The sequence below is a fragment of the Panthera pardus genome, unplaced genomic scaffold, assembly GCF_024362965.1.
Source record: "Panthera pardus isolate Hobbes unplaced genomic scaffold, ASM2436296v1 HiC_scaffold_18, whole genome shotgun sequence".
In the NCBI taxonomy this organism is placed as follows: Eukaryota; Metazoa; Chordata; class Mammalia; order Carnivora; family Felidae; genus Panthera; species Panthera pardus.
The window spans coordinates 26,510,702-26,526,648 of NW_026526743.1; the positions used below are offsets into that span (position 1 = coordinate 26,510,702).

Sequence of the window (15,947 nt, forward strand, 5' to 3'; positions counted from 1 at the left end):
TACTTCCAGCAGTTGTGTTAAGTCTCCTTTCAAGACTTGGAGACACTTTCCAAGTGTTATGTCTGTTTTATCTTCTTCACTCCTCCAGTCTGAGCTAGTCGTTGTCCACATCTGGAACCTAGCTGTCTTGTTCAGATCGCCCTTCACTTCCCACCATGTTGAATTTCTTGTTTCCTATATTCCATGCCTTCTGCTTTCTTGCTTTATTCTCTCACTTTCTTGGTGTTAATCTCCCAGAAGTTTCCTGAGAAAGCTTGCATGGGTGGGAGATGTTTTTAGACTTTGTATATCTGAAAATATGTTTCCCTCATCCTTGATTGGTAGTTTGCATTCTAGTTAGACATAATTTTCCTGCAATATTTTGAAGACATTTCTCCATTGTATTCCAGTTTCCTGTGTTGCAGTTGATAAGACCAAAGCCTTCTGGTCTTGTCTTTTGTGACTTGTTTTACTCTGAAAATTTTTAAGATCTACTTTTTATCCCATTTTTCTGAAATTTTACAGTAATCTGCCTTGGCATCAGTCTCTTTTTCTCCATTTTTGCTGATGCTTTGAAGATTCTTTGAATTGGAAAATCCTGTCCTTTATTTCTGTAAAATTTTCTTGAATTCTCTTGATGATTTTTTTCTTCATTTTTTGGGGGGAACGCCTATCAATTGGGTTTGAGATCTTTAATCTTCTTATCTTTTCTGTTAGTCATCTTTTTTGTTTTTTGCTGTATTTTTTTATGAAGACTTTCTTAGCTTTATCTAGTAATCCTTCTATGAGGTTATTATTTCAAAGATCTTTTTCTTAACTTCTCTGCTTGTTCTTTTTATAGTATCTTGCTCTCATTACATGGATGTAATATGTCCTCTTATCTCTGTGAGAAATACCCTACTAGATTTTTTTCTTTTTCTTTTTCTATAAGCCGCTTTTATCTATTTGTTATATATGTTGTTTTGTTTTGTTTTGTTTTGTTTTGTTTTTTGGTCTCTGTCTTTTATATTAGAGTCTTCTGTTAGATGTCTGGCAATTTGTGTTTGTTTGTATTTAGTAGTGAGGAACAGAATGCTGATTGGAATCTGAGGACGGTTTATTGACTCAGTTTCACAATAGGGTCGGCTGGGCCATTTGGTTGAAGAATCTCTTATGTCAGTAACTTTAGGTCGAATTTCTCAGAGAGGGCTCCCTAAGTCTCTTGCCTTTAGAATTAAGGCTTGGCTGCCAGCTTCCTGGGAAATAAGCAGTGGGGAGAAAGTGGGGACTGTCACTGCATTCAGCATCCTGGATGTATGCATTCACCTAAACTGTTATTTTCAGTAGAGTACATACTCCGCTCAGCTGTGCCCAGGGTCACCTGGGCAGGGAACAGCTGTTTTATGTTCTTAAGAAAATAAACTTCCAGGTTTTCCTGGGATGGGGGAAGGGATCTGGGACCTGACTGCTTCATAAATGTAATTTAACCAGTCCTCCTTAGTTTACTACCTCTGCTCCCCCAGTCCTTACCCTGGTTTAAGTAAAATATTACTATTCGAACTGATTTGTAGAATTGAGGAAAAACTTGCTTTGTGAGTTTGGTTTTTTTGTTTATTTCCTTGCTTTGAATTCCTTCTGGCTTCCTGTTTCCTTTTTTGGTTTTTGTTTTTGTAATCTTCTTAGAACAGGATGACCCTGGGAGATGTTTCTTGTAAGCAGGGAGACCATACATTCTGGTTTGCCTGGGACAATCCCATTTTATGCCTAGTTATCAATTGCACTCTCTTCTGGTCTCAGAAGTGGGTCCTGTTTGGACCATAAAAAGTACAGTTGCCATATTTAAAAGCCACAGAACTTGGAGATAAGAGTTTCACTTGGTTTGGTTTTGCCTATTTTTATTGTAGAACAGTTCTGACTCAATGACTGGTTTACCCCTTAGTACTACAAACAATAAAATAGTGAACATTATTGGGGCGCCTGGGTGGCTCAGTCAGTTAAGCGGCCAACTTCAGCTCAGGTCACGATCTCGCGGTCCGTGAGTTCGAGCCCCGCGTCGGGCTCTGGGCTGATGGCTCAGAGCCTGGAGCCTGCTTCCGATTCTGTGTCTCCCTCTCTCTCTGCCCCTCCCCCGTTCATGCTCTGTCTCTCTCTGTCTCAAAAATAAATAAAACGTTAAAAAAAATTAAAAAAAAAAATAGTGAACATTATTGAAGGTTTTAGTGGCTTCTTAGATGATTACTTTAGACTTTCAGTTTAATTTATATTGGCACGTTTTTCAGGTAATCTGACCGACTCTCTCATTAGACAGTTATAGTTACCCTTTTGAAAAGAATTTGAGAGTATTTCTCTGATACTTGGGTTTCTCAGTATACTGTTTGTGGGAGTCCTAAAACAAATCCACCAAAAGACAGCTTCACAAGTAGTAGGAGATAATTAATCCCTGTCTATTTATTACACAGCGTGTTTTAGTTCTTCACCGTAGTGCTTTGTAATGATTTAGTAACATTTGTTGGATTGAGATGACCTTTGATAAGAAGCTGGCATAGTGATATTTCTTTGTCTGATATAGAAGTTGGTATTCACTTTTTTGGCAATTGCTTTATTAATATTCCAAATAAAAATGTTAAAGCCTCAAATGATACCTCAAAGTAAATGATACCTGGGATCACATACTTATACTGTAGTTTAGTTATGAGTAACATCAGTTCCTTACAGACTGGGGTTCTTTTTTGTTGTTTTTTTTTTATTTATTTTGAGAGAGACCGAATACAAGCAGAGGAGGGGCAGAGAGAGGAAGAGAGAGAAAATCCCAAGCAGGCTTCATGCTGAGCATGGAGCCCAACTGGGGGCTTGATATCACATGACCACGAGATCATGACCTGAGCTGAGATCAAGAATGGGACATTTAGACGACTGAGCCACCCAGGCACCCCGAGACTAGGATTCCATAGGGTGAAGCAAGATACATATACAGAAGAAATGAGTATATTGGTACCTGATGTCCTTCTCCCTCCCACGTGCCCCAGTCCTTGGTGGAAACATCTTCTATCACAGAGGTGGTTGAAACAATTAAATGAGTTATATGTAAAAGTGCTCTGGAAACCGTAAAGTACTCTATACATGTTATTTTAATTTGATGTCCACTCAGTTTCATCTATGTCCAGTTTGAAAACGACTTTCTGTTTCCATCACCTTTAGACCCACCTAAATGAAAAAAAGAAACACCTTGTATTTAAAGTAGAATGTTACTGAGAAACCGGAAATACCAGGAGTATGATTTATCTTCCCACATAGAAAGCCTACTCTTTAATGAAATGATTTCTAGATATTATTTATAAGATATAGTCATATGAGATTATTTTATAGCTAATTTATGTTCTGCCTGTATATATTAGATATAAAGAACATAAGTATAGAGTGGTTACTCTAAATAAATTAAAGAATATACTTTTTCTATCTATAGATTCTTCTCAGCTTCATATTTATTCATGGTGGAGATGCCTATTTCCAGTTACTGTTGTCAACAAAGGAATATTTACTCAAAATTTAGATAGCCTCTTGAAAATTTATTGGAAGAATAAAAAACAGATGTAACTAATTGTTGATAAGCAAATGTTGGTAGACAGAATTTGGACAGGTCTGTTGTTGAATAGTATTAAAATGTCAGATACAAGGAAAGTCCTTTTATGTAATTACTAGACTCAAAAGAAAATTATAGAATTCTTATCAGGTAGGTACAATCATATTTATAATTGATGCAAGATCCAGACTTTGTTATAAAATATATGTGTATTTCCGAAATACACTTTTAATGTGAATGGGCTAACAAAATGCATGGATACTTTACCAGTTTTCTATATAAACAGTATTTACAGTTCTGAATAGATAGATAGATAGATTGATAGATAGATAGATAGAATCCCCAAAGTGGAAAAGTCCCTAATCTAGACATAATAAACTTTTTTTTAAAACTGACATTCTTAATTAGAATTAGATCCATTTAGTAATTAGAGTGAGTTTAGTAGATTTACTACTTGGATACAGCAGACCTAGGGTCTTCTAATCTAAGCTCTACAACTATTGTCAAAGAATTTCAAGGAGAGGGACTTTCCTTTTATTAAGGAAAATTTTGAGGTTCTGGATGTTACCTTAATTTTTTATCTCATCACATGCTGTATTTACAATGTAAATTCTAAGACCCACCAGAGTAAAAGATGTCTTAAATACTGATGTTATCAGAGAGGTGTGGCTGAAGACACCTTTTTCAGCTTTCATTTCCTCTTTACTGTCTCTGATTAAGAGGGATACTGCCATTTAATGATTAAACTAAGCTACATTAGGGAAACCTACTAATCATTTCTTTTTAGTGCTGGCAAACCCTGTCACCAGCGCCCAAGGCATACTTGCAAGTTACACAAAAATGTCTTGATGTCTATGTTAGCATTTTTCTTTTTATACCCTGCTCCCATTTTTTGTCTTGTTACCCACCCACTCTCCCCCAAGCACATACACATGTACAAGCTGCCACCTGACTGTCCACAGCCCTCCAGCCCTTAGCTATATTTGCAACCAAAATTACTGTTTCTCATTTCTACCCTATTTAACACTCTTGTTAGTAGAGTTTGGTGGTGATTAGATTGTGTAGTCAAGTTTACCTGAAAATTAATTTTGGAGTGGGTTGAGGGAATTATTGTTATGAATTTGTGACTTGATAATCACCAAGACTTTCTTTTCCTCTCTTGGCCATCCTCAGGGATGCTCTATGAGGGGATCATTAGACAAACCTGTGGCCCAAATCCTGGCTATGTGTCTTGGCAAGGACCCTACTACTGGATTCAGTAGTAAACTAAGAAAAGGAAAAAACCACCTGAGAGAAGTATAGGCAGCAAATTGTTGAGAAATAGTAATTTGACTAATAAATTAAGAAATAATGATGAGTTGGGTTTAGTTTTTATATACCAGGTTTTCAGGAGCAAGTACTTTTCAAAATATCCTGTTCATTTGGGGAAACATTTTACCAGTATTAAATCGATTATATATTCTTATTTTTTATATGAATAGGCAATATTTACAAATTTAGAGATCTCTCTTTTATATTAATGATCCTCTTTTGCCAAAAAAGAAATAAATGAAATTTGAATGTTCTAAAAATGTTTGATCAGCTTTGGGCAATTTTAAGACAGAAGTAGAAATAGGCATTCATAGTGAGATGTAAGCTGTTTGCCTCTGATTAAACTAAAGCAGCTGACCCTATTTAAAAATTATTATTTAAATATATTTTATTAATTTTTTACAGTGTCAATGAGGTATAATTACATACAGTAAAGTGGGTGTATTTAAAATGTATAGCTTAATTTTGATATGTGTATTAATCATGAAACCATAATTATAATCAAGGTATTAGACATAGAAGTTCTACTTCTGAAACAAAAAATTCACTAGAGGGCATCAACAGTAGATTAGAACTCGTAGATCTTTGAATTTGAAGATCAGTTGCTAGAAATTATGCAGTCTGAAGAACAGGAAAACAAAGTGACTAAAATGAACAGGGAAATGTGGGATACTGTTAAGCACAACAATGTACGCCTAATTGAACAGGACAGGGAAGATAGGAGCAGAAAAAGTTTTTGAGGGAATAATGGATGAAAACTTCCCAAATGTGATGAAAAACATAAATCTACACATTTGTGAAGCTTGATAAATTTCCATGTAAAATAAGCACAAAGAAATCCATAGATAGATATCATAATAACAATCCTGAAAGACAAAATAGAAAACTTTGAAAACACCAAGAGAAAAACAGTTGGTATACCCATAAACCTTTTTGATCAGCATTTGGATTTTTCAAGTTTTCTCTATTACAAATAAAGCTATTGTGAATACTTATGTACAAGTCTTTCTATGGATGTATACTTATGTTTTTCTTTGATAAATACCTATTGAGTGGATAGCTTGGTCAAATGGTAGGTGTCTGCTTAACTTTTTAAGAAACTGCCAAATTGTTTTCCAAAATGATGGTTGTACCATTTTACATTTCTCCTACTAGTGTATAAGAGTTCCAGTTCCACATTTTTGTCAGTATTTGACATGCAGTAAGTTTTTTAATTTTAATCATTCTGGTAGGTGTATTGTATTATCTCATTGTGGTTTTAATCTGCATTTCCTTAATGATTAATAATATGTTGAGCAACTTTGTATGTGATATTTGCCTGTATCCTGTATTTTTTTGTAAAATGTCTAGCTTTTTTTTTTTCTTTTGAGTTGTCTTTTTATTATTGAGTTGTAAGAATTCCTTATATGTTCTAGACAGATTTCGTTTGTCAGTTACATATTTTTCAGATATTTTCTCCAAATATTTTATTTTATTAATGTTTATTTATTTTTGAGAGAGAGAGAGAGGGAGGGGCAGAGAGAGAAGGAGACATAGAATCCAAAGCAGGCTCCAGTCTCTGAGCTGTCAGCACAGAGCCTGATGCAAGGCTCAAACTCACAAACCACAAGATCGTGACCTGAGCCAAAGGTCATGCTTAACTGACTGAGCCACCCAGGGGCCCCTCTTCAAATATTTTAGTAACAATGTCTTTGGAAGAGAGCCCAAAAAGCTTTTTGTTTGTTTTTCAAAGTTCAGTTCATTGATTCTTGTGTGTGTGTTTTCTTTTGCATTGTAATTAATAAATCTTTACTAAACCAAGGTCACACAGATTTTCTTGTGTTTTCTTCTAGAAGTTTTATATTTTTGGCTCTAACATTTGGGTCTGTGGCCCATGCTCAGTGAGTTTTTGTATTCAGTGTGTGGTGTAAAGGTCAAATTTCCATTTCTTTTCTTAGGTTTGTTTTTTGTTTTTTGTTTTTTTGTCCCATTTCACATATGGGTACTTAATTGTTCCAGTATTATTTGTTGAAAGAAGTATCTTTTTCTCATTTGAATTGCCCTAGATACCTTTGTCAAATATTAGTTGATAGATTGTCTGGCTGTGTTTTATATTTCTGAGTTCTCTATGCTGTCCCATCAATGTATGCTTATGCTAGTACCCTCCATACCAAGTTGATTACTGTTGCTTTATAATAGGTCTTGAAATTCTATAGTGTTAGTTCTCCAACTTTGCTTTTCTTTTCCAGAAAAACTTTGGCTATTCTAGATGCTTTGCATTTCCATATAAATTTTAGAATCTTTGCTATAAACAGTGCTCATATTTTACTGGGATTTTAATTGACATTTCATTTCAATTTGTACTTCATTTGGGGAGAATTGTCATCTTAAAAATATCATGCCTTCTCGTCCATTGCATATCTCTCCATTTTTTTTAGGTCTCCCTTACTTTCCAGCAGCGTTTTAGCACTTTCAGCACATGCATATTGTACTTTGTCATATTTATCCCAAATTATTTCATAATTCTTGCTTATTTTTTTATTTCAATTTCTGATTATTGCTAGTATTAATAAAAAGTACAATTTATATTTTGTGTGTTGACATCATATCCTACATTCATTTATTCTAGTCCCTTTCTCTTTCAGCCTTTAATTTTGTTTGTTTGGTCCCTGTATTTTATGTTAGGGCTTTCCTCCAATCTTTGATGATTCTTGGTTGTCCTTTTGTATATATAATGTATAACATTAAGATTATTAAAAGTTTTGTGTGCACATGCAAGGTGACACCTTGTAAGCTTTACCACATGGTGAGAAGTTTGGAATGGGTTCCTCAAATTTCAGGACCTATAGATCATATTTCTTCGAACAGTTGGTATTTTCAGAGAAAGGTCCATTATTATTTCTGCTGGAGGGAGTCAGGCTCTCTGTATTGTAAAACCTACTATTCTAAACAGCCTGTAGTTAGAATGTTGACTTTCACTTTGACTCAAGAGTTTAAAAGATTTGGGGCACCTGGGTGGCTCAGTCAGTTAAGTGTCCAATTTCAACTCAGGGCAATGATTTCATGGCTTGTGAGTTCAAGCCCCGCGTTGGGCTCTTTGCTGACAGCCCAGAGCCTGGAGCCTCTCCCACTCATGCTGTCTCTCTCTCTGTCTCAAACATAAATAAAAACATTAAAAAAATTTTTTTAAGAGTTTAAAAGATTATTGTTTTAACATTTCTAAATTTTTATGTTTTTATTATAATTTTGATGTATAATATATTGCCCAAGTATGCAACTTCATTTTTTCAAATTTTAGAGTTTATTGAGGATCCATTTTCATAAATATTCTGTAGATTTTAGGAAAGACAGTTTATTTGTAACATACTGACCTTTGAAATGTATATATGTATATCCATGATGAAGTGTATATTTGTATAAGCATGCATATGTGTTTGCACATACTATACATACACCTAAAGAACAGCAATGTTAAAACAGTTATATGTGTGTAAGTGTTATAAGATTGCTATTCTCTAGGTTTAGGTCTTTTTTCTGCACATTAAGATATACATTAAACTTACCCACTATAGTTTTTGTCGGTTTCATTTTGTAATTTCTAATGAATTTTTTAAATTACATTTTAAGAGTATTCATTTGTTTATATCATCATTATGGATATTTTCTGCTATCTAGGCACAGCCCTTTGTTCCATTCATGGTTCCTAACTTCAGTTTCTACTTGGGTTACTAATATTTGTACAGTTCTTCCTTCCTTTTTTGTTAATATATATCAGGCATAGCTTTTTCTGTCTTTTAACTTTTAACCTTGTAGTATTATGTTTTATTAGTATTTCATATAATCAAATTTTAGATTACCTTTTGATACTATCTGGAAGTCTCTAATATTCAGTAGGCTTTTTTTGTATTATTATCTAACTCAGGTTTGGAGCCTTTTGTCATCTCATTGTTTAGTTGTTTTCTGTACCCTTTTTAAGGAGTCCTAGTTACTTTCTTTGAATTATGTTATTAACTATATGGACACTTTGTTCAGAAGGCATTTATTCTGTTTTTTATACTACGTGTGATACTTTTAAGTTAAAAAAAATCACACATCTCGGGTTCTCTATCAGTATCATACATGAAATAGGATATATTGTTCCTCCCTTTAGTAAATCAAAATGAAATAATACACAGTAATCCACCACATCCTTATCTCACTCCCTGGTTACTTTAAGTGATTTCATTTTTTACATTATTTTGATCAGAAACCATTTTTGACTTTTATATTATTTCTTTTTTTTAAATTAATAGCCTTCCCCTCTTCTTTTCTTTTTCTTTCTTTCTTTTTTTTATAACAGTTTTAGGTTTATAGCACAATTGAGTGAAAAGTTTCGAGAGTCTCATATAACCTTTTACCCTCCCTACCCCAGTTTTCTCTTTTTTAACATCTTGCCTTAGCATGGTACATTTTACATATTCAGCAGTCAATAGACATTTGGGTTGTTCCTACCTTTGGTTGTTATGTATAATGCTGCTGTAATCATTTATGTGCAAGTTTGTGTGTATAATAGGTTTTCAGTTCTCTTGTTATCTGGGAGTGGAGTTGCTGGGTCATATGGAAATTCTGTATTTAACACTTTGAGAAACTTACCAACTATTTTCCAAAGTGACCATACCATGTTAGTTTTTCACTGTGTTTGAAAGTTCTAATTTCTCTGCATCTACATCAATACTTGTTATTATCCATTGTTTTTATTTTAGCCATCCATTTGTTTAGTAGGTGTGAAGCTATAGTTAATTGTGATTTTTATTATTTCCCTAATTACTAATAAAGTTGAGCATCTTTTCATGTATTTATTGGCCATTTGTATATCTTCTTTATAGAAATATCTATTCAAATCCTTTGCCCATTTTTAACTGGGTTATTTGTCTTTTTCTGTTAAATTCTTTACATATTCTAGATACAAGTTCCTTCTCAGGTACAGGATTTGCAGATATTTTCACCAGTTTTGGGGGCTTTCTTACCACTTTTTTGATGGTGTTCATTGAAGCACAAAATTTTTTAATTTTGATAATGTCTAAATTATCTATATTTTTCTTTCATTGTTTGTGGTTTTGATGGTATATCTAAGAAGCCATTTAATCCAAGGTCATAAGAATTTTTTTTTATGAGAATTTATTCTTAACATTTTCTCTTAAGAGTTTCACAGTTTTAGTTCTTGCATTTAGATCTACAGTTGATTTTGACCTAATGTTTATATATGGTGTAAAACACAGAGATTCAGCTTCCTTCTTTTGCATGTGGATATCCAGTTGTCCCAAGCACCACTTATTGAACACTTTTCTTTTTCCATAGAATGGTATTCTCACCCTTACTGAAAATCAATTGATTGTAAATGCAGGTGTTTATTTCTGGTCTTCCAAATCTATTCCATTGATCTATATTTCTGTCCTTATGCCAGTATCACATAATCTTGCTTACTTTAATTTTGTAGAAGCTGTTAAAATCAGGAAGTGTGAATCTTCCAGATTTGTTGTTTTTCAAGATTGCTTAGCCATAGTGGGTCCTTTGTATTTCCATATGAGTTTTCAAATCAGGTTATCACTTTCTACAAAAAAGGCAACTAGAATTTTGATAGGGATTGCATTGGATGTATAGATCCCTTTAGGGAGTATTGCCATATTAATAGTAATTCTTCTAATCCACAAACATAGGAGTCTTCCTATTTACTTAGGTCTTCTTTAATTTATTTTAACAATGTTTTGGGGTTTTGAGTATATAAGTCTTACAGTTCTTTTGTTAAACTTATTCTTAAATGTTTTATTCTTTTTGATACTATTGGAAATTGAACTTTTTTTCATTTCTTTTTCAAATTGTTCATTGCTTATATAAAGAAATACAGTTGATTTTTGTATATTAGTCTTTTATCCTGTAACCTTTCAGAACTTCTTTATTAGTTCTAATATTTTTTTCTGTGGATTCCTTAGGTTTTTCCATATACAGATCATATAATGTGCAAGTAGAGATATTTTTACTTCTTTCCAGTTTGAATGCCTAGAGATACATTTTTCCCCCGAATTGCCCTGGCTAGAACCTCTAGTATAATATTTAATAGAAATGTCAAGATCTGTTCAGATTTTCTATTAATTCTTGATACAAATTACTTTCAATAGTTTGTATCTTCCTAGGAATTTTTCCATTTCACTTATGTTACCAAATTTGTTGGTGTACTGTTGTTCATAGTATACACATATATTTTTCATTTCTGTAAGGGTGATAGCAGTGTGAACTGAGTCATTCCTGATTTTAGTAATTTGAGTGTTCTCCCTGTAGTCAATATGGTTTCCATAGTCACTATGGCTACATGTTTGTCAATTCTGTTGAACTATTCAAAGAACAAAGTTTTGATGTTTTGATTTTCTTGTTTTTGTCTTTACTGTTTAGTTTATTTGCTTTAATTTTATTATATTCTTCCTTCTGCTTGCTTTGGGTTCAGTTTGCAATTCTTTTTCTACTTTCTTAAGGTGGAATGTTAGGTTATTGATTTGAATTTTTTAAACATAGCTTTACAGCTGTGAATATTTTTATAAGCAACACTTTATCTGCATCTCAAGTTTTAGTAGTAAGTTACATTTTTGTTTTTATTTATCCCAAAATATTTTCCAACTCTTCTTGTGATTTCTTTTTGACCTTTTGGTTATTTAGGGTTTAATTTCATATTTTTGTGAATTTCCAAATTTTTTTCTTACTCATTTCTGATTTCATCACATTGTGGTCAGAGATTATACTTTGTATGATTTCAATCCTTGAAATTTAGATGTTTATTTAATAGCCTTGCTTATGGTCTGTCCTGGAGAATGTTCCATGTGCACTTGAGAAGAATATGTATACTGCTGCTGCTGTTGGATGGATTGTTCTCTAGATGTTTATTATGTCTAATTGATTATAGTATTGTCAAGTCTTCTATGTTTTTGTTGATCTTTTCCTAGTTTTACCTGCTATTGGATATATAGAGATAAGACTTAGATATAGATTGTCTATATCTGTGTGTATGTGTATATATAGATATCTAGATATATCCATGTAAAGAGATTTACTATAAAGAATCAGCCTATGTAGTTATGGAGTCTGGGAATTCCAAAATCTGTGGTATGGACTGGCAGGCCCAAGACCCAGGAGAAATGATGGGCAGATGAAGTTCAAAAGCAGTTTGCTGGAGAATTTTCTCTTGCTTAAGGATGCCAGTCTTTTTGTTCTATTCAGACCTTCAAATGATTGGATGAAGCCCATCCACAAGGTGGAGGGCAGTCTAGCCAAAGTTCACTGATGTATGGGGCACCTGGGTGGCTCAGTCGGTTAAGCACCTGACTTTGGCTCAGGTCATGATCTCATGGTTTGTGAGTTTGAGCCCTCTATTGGGCTCTGTGCTCATAGCGCAGATTCTGTGTTTCCCTCTCTCTTGCCCCTTCCCCTGTCACTCTCTGTCTCTCTGTCTCTCTCTCTCAAAAATAAATAAACAAAAAAAATTTTTTAAAAAGTTCACTGATTTAAATGTTCATCCAAAAACACTCCCCAAGTTGACATATAAATAACATATAAAAACTTAGCTTTAGTAGGTCCCCCTTCCTTCTGCCCTCCTTTGGGAAGTTATTGTCATATAAAATATATCTATATATACTGTAAGCCTATCCCATAGAGTTGATTCTCATTCTTGCCATAGTTATGTTGTGTAAAATTGTAGCAAACACTGAATTAGTGAATACTGAATTATTGCTCCTGGGAGAAATAGGCTTCTTTGAGAGTCAGTTTGTCAGTTAATCAATACATAACTTTGTTTTAGCTGTGTTTCTATTTAAAGTTGCCTTATATAATATATATTGTTCATTAATTAACATTGAACTCATGACCATCAACACTATAACTCATGCCTAAATGAAGCTTATCTAACACATGTATTTTGTCCATAAGGCTTGTCACAGCCTTTCACTTACTAAACAGTACTTCAATACTTCCTTTTGGGAGTCTTTTAAACAGCAAAATCACTAACAAAAAACATAGAGGTGCAAAAAACATGGCACTAAATAGACTGCAAGAATGATACTTATTTAGAGTATGAGAACTGAAACAAGAAGGCAGGGCATCACTTTGTTTGACCTCAGTTGGAAACATATGCCTTGGACCATGAGTTGTCGTATGTCTGCAAATGACTACAGAAGTACCACAAAGTATTAATTTTGGAGTTATAAGTAAATTCTAGGTATTAGGTGAATTTGCAAATGCAGAAACCATGAATAATGAGAAACAACTGTAATTATTGTTTGGAAGTCCTTTGAATCAAATAAGAGGTCAGAAATACAAAGAAAAAATATGTTTATACCGTCTCTTATATTTACCAATGTAATTATTTTCACTGGTGTTCTTTGTTTCTGTGGTTACAGCTTAGTGTCCTTTTACTTTATTTAGCCTTTAGCATTTCTTATAGTCTGGTCTGCTGGCTATAAATTCTCTCAGTGTTTTTTATCTGGGAATGCCTTAATTTCTCCATTTTTTTTTTTTTTTTTAAGTTTATTCTGAGAGAGAGAAAGTGAGCAGGGGAGGGGGAGAGAGAGAGTGCCAAGCAGACTCTGTGCTGACTGATGCCAGGACTCAATCTCACAAGTTGTGAGATCATAGCCTGAGCTGAAACCAAGATTTGGGAGCTTAACTGACTGAGCCACTCAAACACCCCTTCTACTTCATTTTTGGAGGGTAGTTTTAATGCTTTCCTTCCTTCATGGTTTCTAATGCAAAGTCAGCTGTTAATCTTATGGAGGATCCCTTATACTTCATGAAAGAAGTATTTTCTTTTATTGCTTTAAATGATTAACCTTTGGCTTTGGCTTTTGACAGTTTGTGATGGATGTAGGATCTGAGTCTACTTAGTATCTGTTTTATATATATATACGTATACATATGTATATATATATGTATATATGTACACATACATATATATACATACATATACATTATATATATATATATATATACACACACACATATATAGTGTGTGTATATATATACACACACACTATAAGCCTATCTAGATGTGGTAGATTAACGGTTTTCATCAGATTTGGTAAAGTGGTGGCTTTTATTTTTTCAGATATGCTTTATGCCCCTTTCCCTTTCTTCTCTTTGTCTCAGACTACCATTATGAGTATGTTGGTAGTCTGTATAGCATCCAATACATCTTTGAGGCAATGTTCATTTCTTTGCATTCCTTTTTCTTTCCGTACCTCAGACTGGATAAACTCAGTTGACCTATCTTCATTGATTCTAATTTCTGCAGTTGAAATTGCTATTTACATTTAACCCCCATAGTGAATTTTTTGTTTGTTACTATGTTTTTCAACTCCCATATTTCTATTTGCTCCTTTTTTTAATATAATTCCTGTCTTTTTATTGATATTTTCTCTTTATTAAGGCATCATCCTCATAGTTTCCTATAATTCTTTTGGCATGATTTCCTTTAGCTTTTTAGTTTTGGTAAAATTTGCCATCTTCACCATTTTTAAGTGTACATTTCAGTAGTGTTAGGTATATTCACATTATTGTGCAACCAATATCTAGAGCTTTATCATCTTGAGAAACTGAAACTCTGTGCTTATTAAATAGCTATTCTGCATTTCTCCCTTAGCCGCTGGCAACTACCATTCTCCTCTCTGTTTCTGTAACTTTGTCTAATCTATATACCTTATAAGGAGAATCCTTTAGTATTTATCTTTTCATAATTGGTCTTTTGCATTGCATATGGTCTTCAGTGTTCATCCATGCTGTGGGGGCGCCTGGGTGGCTCAGTCGGTTAAGCGTCCGACTTCAACTCAGGTCATGATCTCATGGTTTGTGAGTTTGAGCCCTGCGTCGGGCTCTGTGCTGACAGCTCAGAGCCTGGAGCCTGCTTCAGATTCTGTGTCTTGCTCTCTCTCTGCCCGTCCCCTGCTCATGCTCTGTCTCTCTCTGTCTCAAAAATAAATAAAATATTAAAAATTTTTTAAAAAATATTCATCCATGCTGTTGCATTAGTTTTTGTTAACATATTTACAATAGCTGATTTATAATCTTTGCCTAAGAAGTCCAACATCTGGGCTTGTTGAGGGACAGTTTTATTCACTGTTCTTTTTTTCTTTTTCTTTTTTTAAGTCATACTTTAGTGTTTCTTTATGTGTCTCATAATTTCTTTGTTGAAATTGAACATATAAAGTGTTGCAATTATATTTAAATAATATAAGACCCTGCCCCCCTCCCACACACACATACCAAAGAATTGTTGTTACTGTTGCTATTTGTTTAGTGATTTTCCTGATCTCATTCTTTTAAAGTCTATTCTTTCTTGTATGTGGCCGCTGAAGTTGTGCAGTTTCTTTAGTGGTCAGCTAATGATTTTGGGCAGAGATATCCTTAAGTGCTTAAACCCAAAGGTCTTCCACTCTTTGTCAAAGGCTCTGTGTGTGTTTGTTGAGGCATGCCTTTAACTTTGGGCAGATACTTTATAACTCTGTCTTAGCTAGCACTTCCTGCTTGTACACAGCCTCAGTGTCTGCCATAGGTGAACTTTTAGAACCATTTCTCTTGTCATACTTACAGTCCTGTATATTTGCATGACCTTCAGGATTCCCTGGAAAACTTCAGAGCTTTTCAAAGGCCCCCATGGTATCTCATTCCCAAGTTTTTCCTTTTAAATTTTTGATCAGCCTCTTGTTAGCCCCAACTGGTATTGCTGCCTGAGGCAGCTGCAGTGTTGAACAATTGCTACTGGTTGTTTTTGACAGATGCCCGAGGGATAGGGCAGTTCACACATTGTGTTTTCTGAGTCAGATCAAATAAAGATAAATCCTGAGAATAGAGCTCTTCCAAGGAACTGCCCAACATGCCAAATATTGACAATTCTTTTGGGAAAGGGCTTTTGGGAAGTTCTAATCCTAGTCTGCCCCCTACAGCGGTTGCTAGGTTACTGTATTTCACAGCTATTGTGGTTGTGAGGCTGTTGGTTTTCAAGGCTACCATTAATTTGGGAGAAGAGGATGAGAGTAAAAGCAAGTTAAAATACCACAGAGCTGGCCTTATTTGCTGAGATTCATCAGTTTTTCGTGAATAAACA

At 34.1% G+C, this 15,947-nt stretch overlaps 1 protein-coding gene across 1 annotated transcript in view; it reads left to right on the forward strand.

Annotated features, from left to right (window-relative positions):
• LONP2 (lon peptidase 2, peroxisomal) overlaps positions 1 to 15,947 on the forward strand; it is a 102,654-nt gene that overhangs the window by 34,395 nt on the left and 52,312 nt on the right. The window lies entirely within an intron of this gene.